A 7,414-nucleotide genomic window follows, 5' to 3' on the forward strand; every position below is an offset into this window, starting at 1 on the left:
TATTATGTTGAGTTCGATATTAAAACTTAACACCACTTCAGTCTTCGGATGACACTTAAAAATTAACTGTTTCAAAAATTTGAAGAAACGTGCTTTTATACAAAATATTTTGACTTTTAACAATATTATGATAATATATCTATAAAAAGAAAAAATCAAATGAAATAACTAAACATGCACTTTTTTATAAATAACAATATATTAGAATAATGCAAAGGTCCGACAAAAATTCTAAAATATCACAAATAAGAGAATTAGACTAAAATACATCTAACAAAAGTAGTTAAAAGATATAGCTAGAAGACATAGTTAGCAAAAGACTTTAAAATCAATGAAAACTAGAGATTGTCTGCTTAAGCCTTCCACATCTGCTCCCCCATCTCTGCCCATTGCAATAGCACTTCCTCGACATCCTTGCCATCATCCTTCAATTCCACAACAAGAGCTACACCCTTCTTATTTACCTTAACTTCCCCATTAATCTAGATACACGGAGCATTTCCTGTTGATTTCTTTTTAGCCTCTGCAATCCTGCACAAGAACTTAGTTAGAGTCCCACGTAGCTCATGCACAAGAACTTAGTTAGAGTCCCACGTAGCTCATTACCAATGATGTTAAAATCGGAAACACGTTTAAAAATTTATGTGTCCCAATCTATTACATCATTCCGAAAATGATAATCCAACTTAAGTCAGCTTATTACTATCCACCAGGTTCATAAATTCCTTGCTCTGTAGCCCATTATTGTTGAAAGCGTAACCATTCAACACTTTACTTTTCCCCTTACGCCAAGCAAAGTACAATCCATTCAAAGTAATGTCCTTCTGAACCCCAAAACTTGTCATCTTTTTATCCAGTCCCGACTTCAACCCATCAACCTTCAACAGAGATTTATCATCCACAAAGTTCATATCAATATTAGGCTTATACCTTCCTCTATCGACATTAATAATTCCCCGATAATCCATGTTACCAGCATTGTTAATAACCACAAAGATATTTACATGGAAATTAACATTTCTAGCATGCAAAATAATAGGATAGTCTATTATGTGACTATCTATCGGTGGAGGATGGAAATAATTCACCCGCGGTTCATAAACTATAAAATGATTATCATAAATCACCACATTGAGGAGGATCACATCCTTCAGAATTTGGTTATTATTAGCCAAAACTAAGGCACCCACCATATCTTGATCATGATCATCTGCTAGCACCTTACACTCTTCAGAATTACGAACATCGAACACTTCACCGAGCTCAAACTTTTCCTCTATTTCAAAAGAAATGAACCTCCCCTCGAGGTCAGATTTCCGAACATCCCAGGAGTCTCACCAAAAGTGTTAGGAATATGTTGTGTACTTGATGATAACTTGAATAAAACACTTAGTCGATTTTAGTTAAGTGAATTTTGTAGCCTTCAACGGATGATCATTTTCAACATCCGTTGAAAGAGTAGCTTATGTAACAATAAGACTAGTAGCACATTTCTACATACTTGGATAGCTTAGTGAACTATATGTTGTAGATTGTTCAGGTCATGTTAACTACTAGATTGATATGCAAGATAGGATGGTTAATTATAAATATTAGATACCTTGTAATCTTGTGTAAATAAAGTGGAGTTAACTATCAAGAAGACAGTCTCAACGGATGATTTACAAAGATTCAACAGATGATCAACATAAGTCTCGACTGATGATCAAACAGAGTTTCAGCGGATGATCAGACAAAGTTCCAACAGATGATCAATCTGAGTTTCAACGGATGTTCAAATTCAAAAGAGCAGTTGATAGTGACTTGACAGTCACATGCGTTGGTTGTATGCAAATGGAATGTGGCAGCCTGTTTGAAGGATTTAAAGAACAAAGAAGCATTTCCATTTCCATGCTAAACAGATGATATTCAAAGATGCTGGAAAGAGAAGTATAGCAGCATGAAGTTAGACTAAATTTAGTTTGTCTTATTATCTTGTCTTTTTATCATGTATCTTGGTGATATATAAACCAAGTGTAGCAAGTTAAATTGTATCCAAGTAAGTAAGCAAAAACTAGAGAAATAGATAAAGCAAAATCTGTAAAAAAAAATCTCTGTAGTTCTTGTTGTTCAACTTGTAAGCAGCTGTGTACTATTTGTATCACATAGTTCTCTACTTAATATATATCTCTGGTGGAAAAGTTCAATCCACCAGAATGTTTTTAAATACTTATATTTAATTGCTTTGTGATTTGATTTTTGTTATATTCTTATTCCGCACTATTATAAATCAAACACAGTTATTTATTTGTAGAAGAATCATTCTTAAAATCCAAAAAGAAGCCATAATTACATTCAAACCCCCTTCTGTAATTCTTGTTTAGATTGTTTGGGAATAACAATTGGTATCAGAGCAAGGTCTTGAAGAACAAAGAGTTTAAAGATCACAACAACTAACAAGATGAGCAAAAAGGATGTTGGAGTAAAGATTCCATTTCTGGACAAAGACAACTATCACCATCGGAAGGTGAAGATGCACCTACATCTCATATCTCAAGATGAAGCATATGTAGACTGTATAGGGAAAGGTCCACATGTTCCTATGAGAGCTGTTACAGGAAATGAAGCATCTGTCCCAAAGCCTAGAGCAGAATGGCCTGATCCAGACATTGAGCAAGTTTAAAAAAATAAAAAGGCCATGAACATTTTATTTAATGGTGTTGATGGTGACATGTTTGACAACATCATAAACTACAAAACTGCTAAGGATATTTGGGAAACTATTCAAGTAATATGTGATGAAACTGAGCAGTTAAGCGAAAAAATATGCAACTCTTGATTCAGCAATATGAGCATTTTCACAGTGAAGAAAGTGAGTCACTCACTGACATATTTAGTAGATTTCAAAAGCTACTAAATGCTTTAAAATTGCATAGAAGAGTCTATCAAACTAAGGACTCAAACCTCAAATTTCTTAGATCTCTACCAAAGGACTGGAAACCCATGACAGTCTCACTAAGAAACTCTCAAGATTATAAAGAATTCACCTTGGATAGACTGTATGGAATTCTAAAGACCTATGAGATTGAAATAGAGCAAGATGAAAAGCTAGAGAAAGGAAGAAAGAAGGAAGGATCCATAGCACTAGTTGCTGAGCTAGAAAAGAAGAAGAAGACAAAGGTTCAAGATGTTGAATCTGAATCAAACCCTAGAGTTTGTGAAGGCAAAGGAAAAGGGCTAGTAGCTAAACATGAAGACCAGCTTAGTCAAGATGACATGTATGACATAGATAAGCATCTTGCTTTTCTATCCAGGAGGTTTGCCAAGCTCAAATTCAAGAAGCATTTTGGAGCAACCAAGTCCAACAGAAACATGGTTGATAAGTCTAAATTCAAATATTTCAAGTGTGGCTTGGCTGGTCATTTTGCTAGTGAATGCAGAAAGTCCGATTCTGGTAAAAAGAAGTTTGAGGTTGTTGATTACAAACAGAAATATTTTGAGTTACTCAAACAAAAGGAAAGGGCTTTCATCACACAGGAAAATGACTGGGCTGCAGATGGATTAGAAGAGGATGAAGATACAAGCTATGTCAATCTAGCACTTATGGCCAAATCAGATGAAACAGAAGTCAGTTCATCAAGTAATCAGGTAATCACCACTAATCTATCACATTTGTCTAAATATGAGTGTAATGATGCCATAAATGACATGTCTACTGAATTATATCATCTGCATGTTATATTCAAGTCTCTCACTAAAGAAAATAATAATCTTAAAGAGAATAATCTTTTTTTAAGTGAAAGAAATATTGTGTTAGAAACTCAATTTGTTGAGTTTGAAAAACTGAAAATAGAATGCAAGACTGCCAAAGATGAATTGACTAAATCTCTAAAGAAAGAGGAGATTTTAAGAAAGCAACTTGAACGAGAACAGGAAGTAATTAAGGCATGAAAATTATCTAGAGATGACCATGCTCAAATTACTAAAGTTCAAGTTATAGAATCTTTTTGTGATGCAGCCTGGAAAAAGTACAAGGAGAAGCTTGATTCCAATCTGGTTGAAGGACTTTCAACGGATGTGGATTCGACGGATGATGAAAATTATCCGTCGAATAATCAAAAGGATTATCCGTCAAAAAACAATGAGCCACTTCCGTTGAGTGTAAGTAAACTAGTTAGCAAAGCTAAACTAGCCAAACTAAATGAAAAATATGGATCAGTTTCTAAGAACTTTGTTCCAGGAGAAATAAGTCAAGTGAAACAGAACAAGAGAGTCAATGTATGGCATCTGTCCATTAAGCAATTAAATGACAGATTGGAAAAAATTGAAGTGAGAACAGAATCTAAAAAGGAAAAACAATAGAAATGGGAAAGTAGGAATTAACAAACATAACAACTACACACCTGATAGATATGCACCAAGAAATATGTGTTAAGTGCGGTAGTGTTAATCATTTGTCTGTTATTTGCAAACTTGTTTCCATGTCTGCACCTCCTTCATTTCCCAGTATGCCTACAATGTCTGTGAATGTTATGCCTTCATATAATTTGAATGCACAGTATGCTAATATGCCATTTGCACAAAATCCTTACTATGCTGCATTTAGTATGTCACAAATGCACTTAGTATGCCATACTGGAATACCATGTTTTCTCAAAATATGCCTTTCCATGTTAATCAAGTTGTGCATGATAATTCTGCAATGATGAATGGTTTTAAGGGTTCTACTCAATTGACTAAGGATGAACTTCAAGTACCTAAGTCAAATGAAGACAAACCTAAGAAATCTAAGAAAAAGGCTAACAAAAAAGAACCAACGAAACTTGGGTAGCAAAATTAACTTGATTTGATTTTGCTGTGTACAGGGAAACAGAAAAAATCTTTGGTATTTGGATAGTGGGTGCTCAAGGCACATGACTGGAGATTCTACCCTGCACATTGTTGAGTGGCATTTATGACACTTTATAATGCTCTAATAAGCTTTGAATTGATGCCTTTGTACTCAAGTTGTTAAGTGTTTTAATGTGTTTTCGAGTGTTTTTGCATTTCAGGCATTATCTAGGTAATCAGGTGCATTAGCATTATTTTGGTGCTAATTTAGTGTTAAGGTGGTGTTGGAATAAAAGATCGTTGAAAGCCGGCTCGAAGCTACAAGAAAAATAAAGAAGTCAGTTTTAGAAAAAGCCCAGTGCACCCACACTAATCAAGCGTGCGGCTGCGCCGAATTTCAGAATGTCAGCGTGCCCGCGCTGATCAAGCGCGCGGTCGTGTCGTGTCGGGATGCAGAATTCCGATTCTATTATAATTCAAATTGGGAGACTTCTATGCTGCATGGGGCTGATATATAAACAACTATAGGTCATTTTTAATAAGTAATCAAGCCAGAGACATATCAAGAAGAGCGTAAGAAGACTGTTTTAGCACAATTCAACGAAGATGAAGAAGATCTTGTTTTTACTTGTGAACCTTTGTTTAAAGTTGTATTTGGATGCTAGTTTTCTTATTTGTGAACCTTAATCTTTGTTTGTACTTGGTTTTATTTATTCGTTATAAAGACTACGTTTTATATACCATGCTTTCATCGGAACCCACGTTGATGATGAGTCTAACTATGGGCTAATCGTTATCGTGGGGTTCTAGAGGATTTATTTATGGATTTCTTTAGTTAAATTGTTTGATGCCTTAGTATGTGGTGATTGTATGATATCCTAATATTGGTTGTGCGTATTCGTCTTATGAGCTTTGTGAACTTATAAGATAGTGTGTTAATTCTTAATGAAGCGAAAGTGAATTTAAGGATTTAGAACTTGCCATGCTAGCATAGGTTCATGTATTCGATATGCATGATTCGTAGGTAATTTTAACCATCTTACTTGCCCTATGTAATCAAGATAGATAACTTATGCTTAAACCGTTATGTTGTCAAATTCTATAGACATATAGGGTCTCAATATAATTGGTGCCTATTCAGCTTCTATCTCTTTTCTGGATGTCTAGTAGTATGGTACTCGTTCAACGAAAGTTGGTGTTTATCAGTTTTGTGTTGTCTGATTAGTGTCATCACTATTGCATGCTAAGGTTAAGAACAATAAGGCTATTGAATGAAGTATTTAATGAAGTTAGAATCCCATGTTTGTCATATATATTAAGTCAATTAATCTTATTCTCGTAGTTTTAATCATTAGTTTAATTCTTAGTTATAAACAACCTCAATTTGTCATCGTCTTAGCATTGAATAATAACCATACATTGTTGCTTATGTGCGTGAATTAATTAGTTAACCAATATTCTTTGTGGGAACAAACTAGAAAAGATTCTATACTACTTGCGAACTCGTATACTTGCATGTATTATTAGCACGTGTTTAGCGACTAACAAGTTTTTGGCGCCGCTGCTGGGGACTGCGGTGTTAATTGATAGTTTATGTGCTTTCCATCAGTGGTCGATAAAGTTCATTGACTCGGACATTGTTACTTATTTGTTTCCTTATCTTATTTCAGGTACTCTAGCGAGGGTGTATGCATACGCGTTTGCGTACTAGTAAGAGAACACTGGATAAAGCTGAGGAAGAAGTTGTGGTAGTTCGTAAGGAAGTTTTTGAGGAAGAAAAGAAGGTAGAGGAAGAAGAGAAAGTCGACGAACCAGTTGTAGTAGCGATGGGAGATCAAGCAGAAAATCTGAAGGCTTTGATGGATTATTCTCAGCCTAAGATTAATGACATTCAGTTAAGCATCATCAGACCAGCCATCAGGGTTAACACTTTTGAGATTAAGTCAATCACGATTCAGATGATACAAAATTCAGTTCAGTTTGGGGGTTCTCCTACAGAAGACCCCAACATGCACATCAGGGATTTCATCGAGATCTGCGACACTTTCAAATTCTATGATGTGACTGAAGATGCTATCAAGCTACGCCTTTTTCCCATTCTCTCTGAGGTACAAGGTTAAGTGCTGGTTACACTCTCTACCAGCAGGATCTATCACCACTTGGGAGGATCTCGCGCAAAAGTTTCTCACTAAATTCTTCCCCATGGCGAAGACTGCTGCAATCAGGAATGCTCTTATCTAGTTTGCTCAGCAAACTGGGGAATCTCTGTTTGAGGCTTGGGATCAATATAAGGAGATGCTAAGGAAGTGCCCACACCATGGCATGCCTGATTGGATGATTATTAATTGTTTCTACAATGGATTGGGTGCTACTTCTAGACCCATACTTGATGCAACATCAGGAGGAGCCTTGTGGGCTAAGAGCTACGATGAAGCTTATGAACTTATCAAACTGATGGCTGCTAATGAGTACCAGAATCCTTCCCATAGACTGACTCAGGGGAAAGTCACAGGAATTCTGGAGTTGGACGCAGCAACTGCTATCGCTGCCCAAATTAAGGCTTTGACGATGTAGGCGGACACTTTGGCTAATTATGGAGTTAATC

General features: G+C 35.8%; 1 non-coding gene across 1 annotated transcript; it reads right to left on the reverse strand.

The window, feature by feature from the left end:
* Positions 1–7,026: 7,026 nt before the first annotated feature.
* On the reverse strand, positions 7,027–7,133 carry LOC141715303 (small nucleolar RNA R71). The gene has a single exon (XR_012572070.1). It is a non-coding gene; the product is annotated as a small nucleolar RNA R71 (small nucleolar RNA).
* Between the last annotated feature and the right edge of the window lie 281 nt (positions 7,134–7,414).

This window comes from Apium graveolens, chromosome 3 (assembly GCF_009905375.1).
Source record: "Apium graveolens cultivar Ventura chromosome 3, ASM990537v1, whole genome shotgun sequence".
In the NCBI taxonomy this organism is placed as follows: Eukaryota; Viridiplantae; Streptophyta; class Magnoliopsida; order Apiales; family Apiaceae; genus Apium; species Apium graveolens.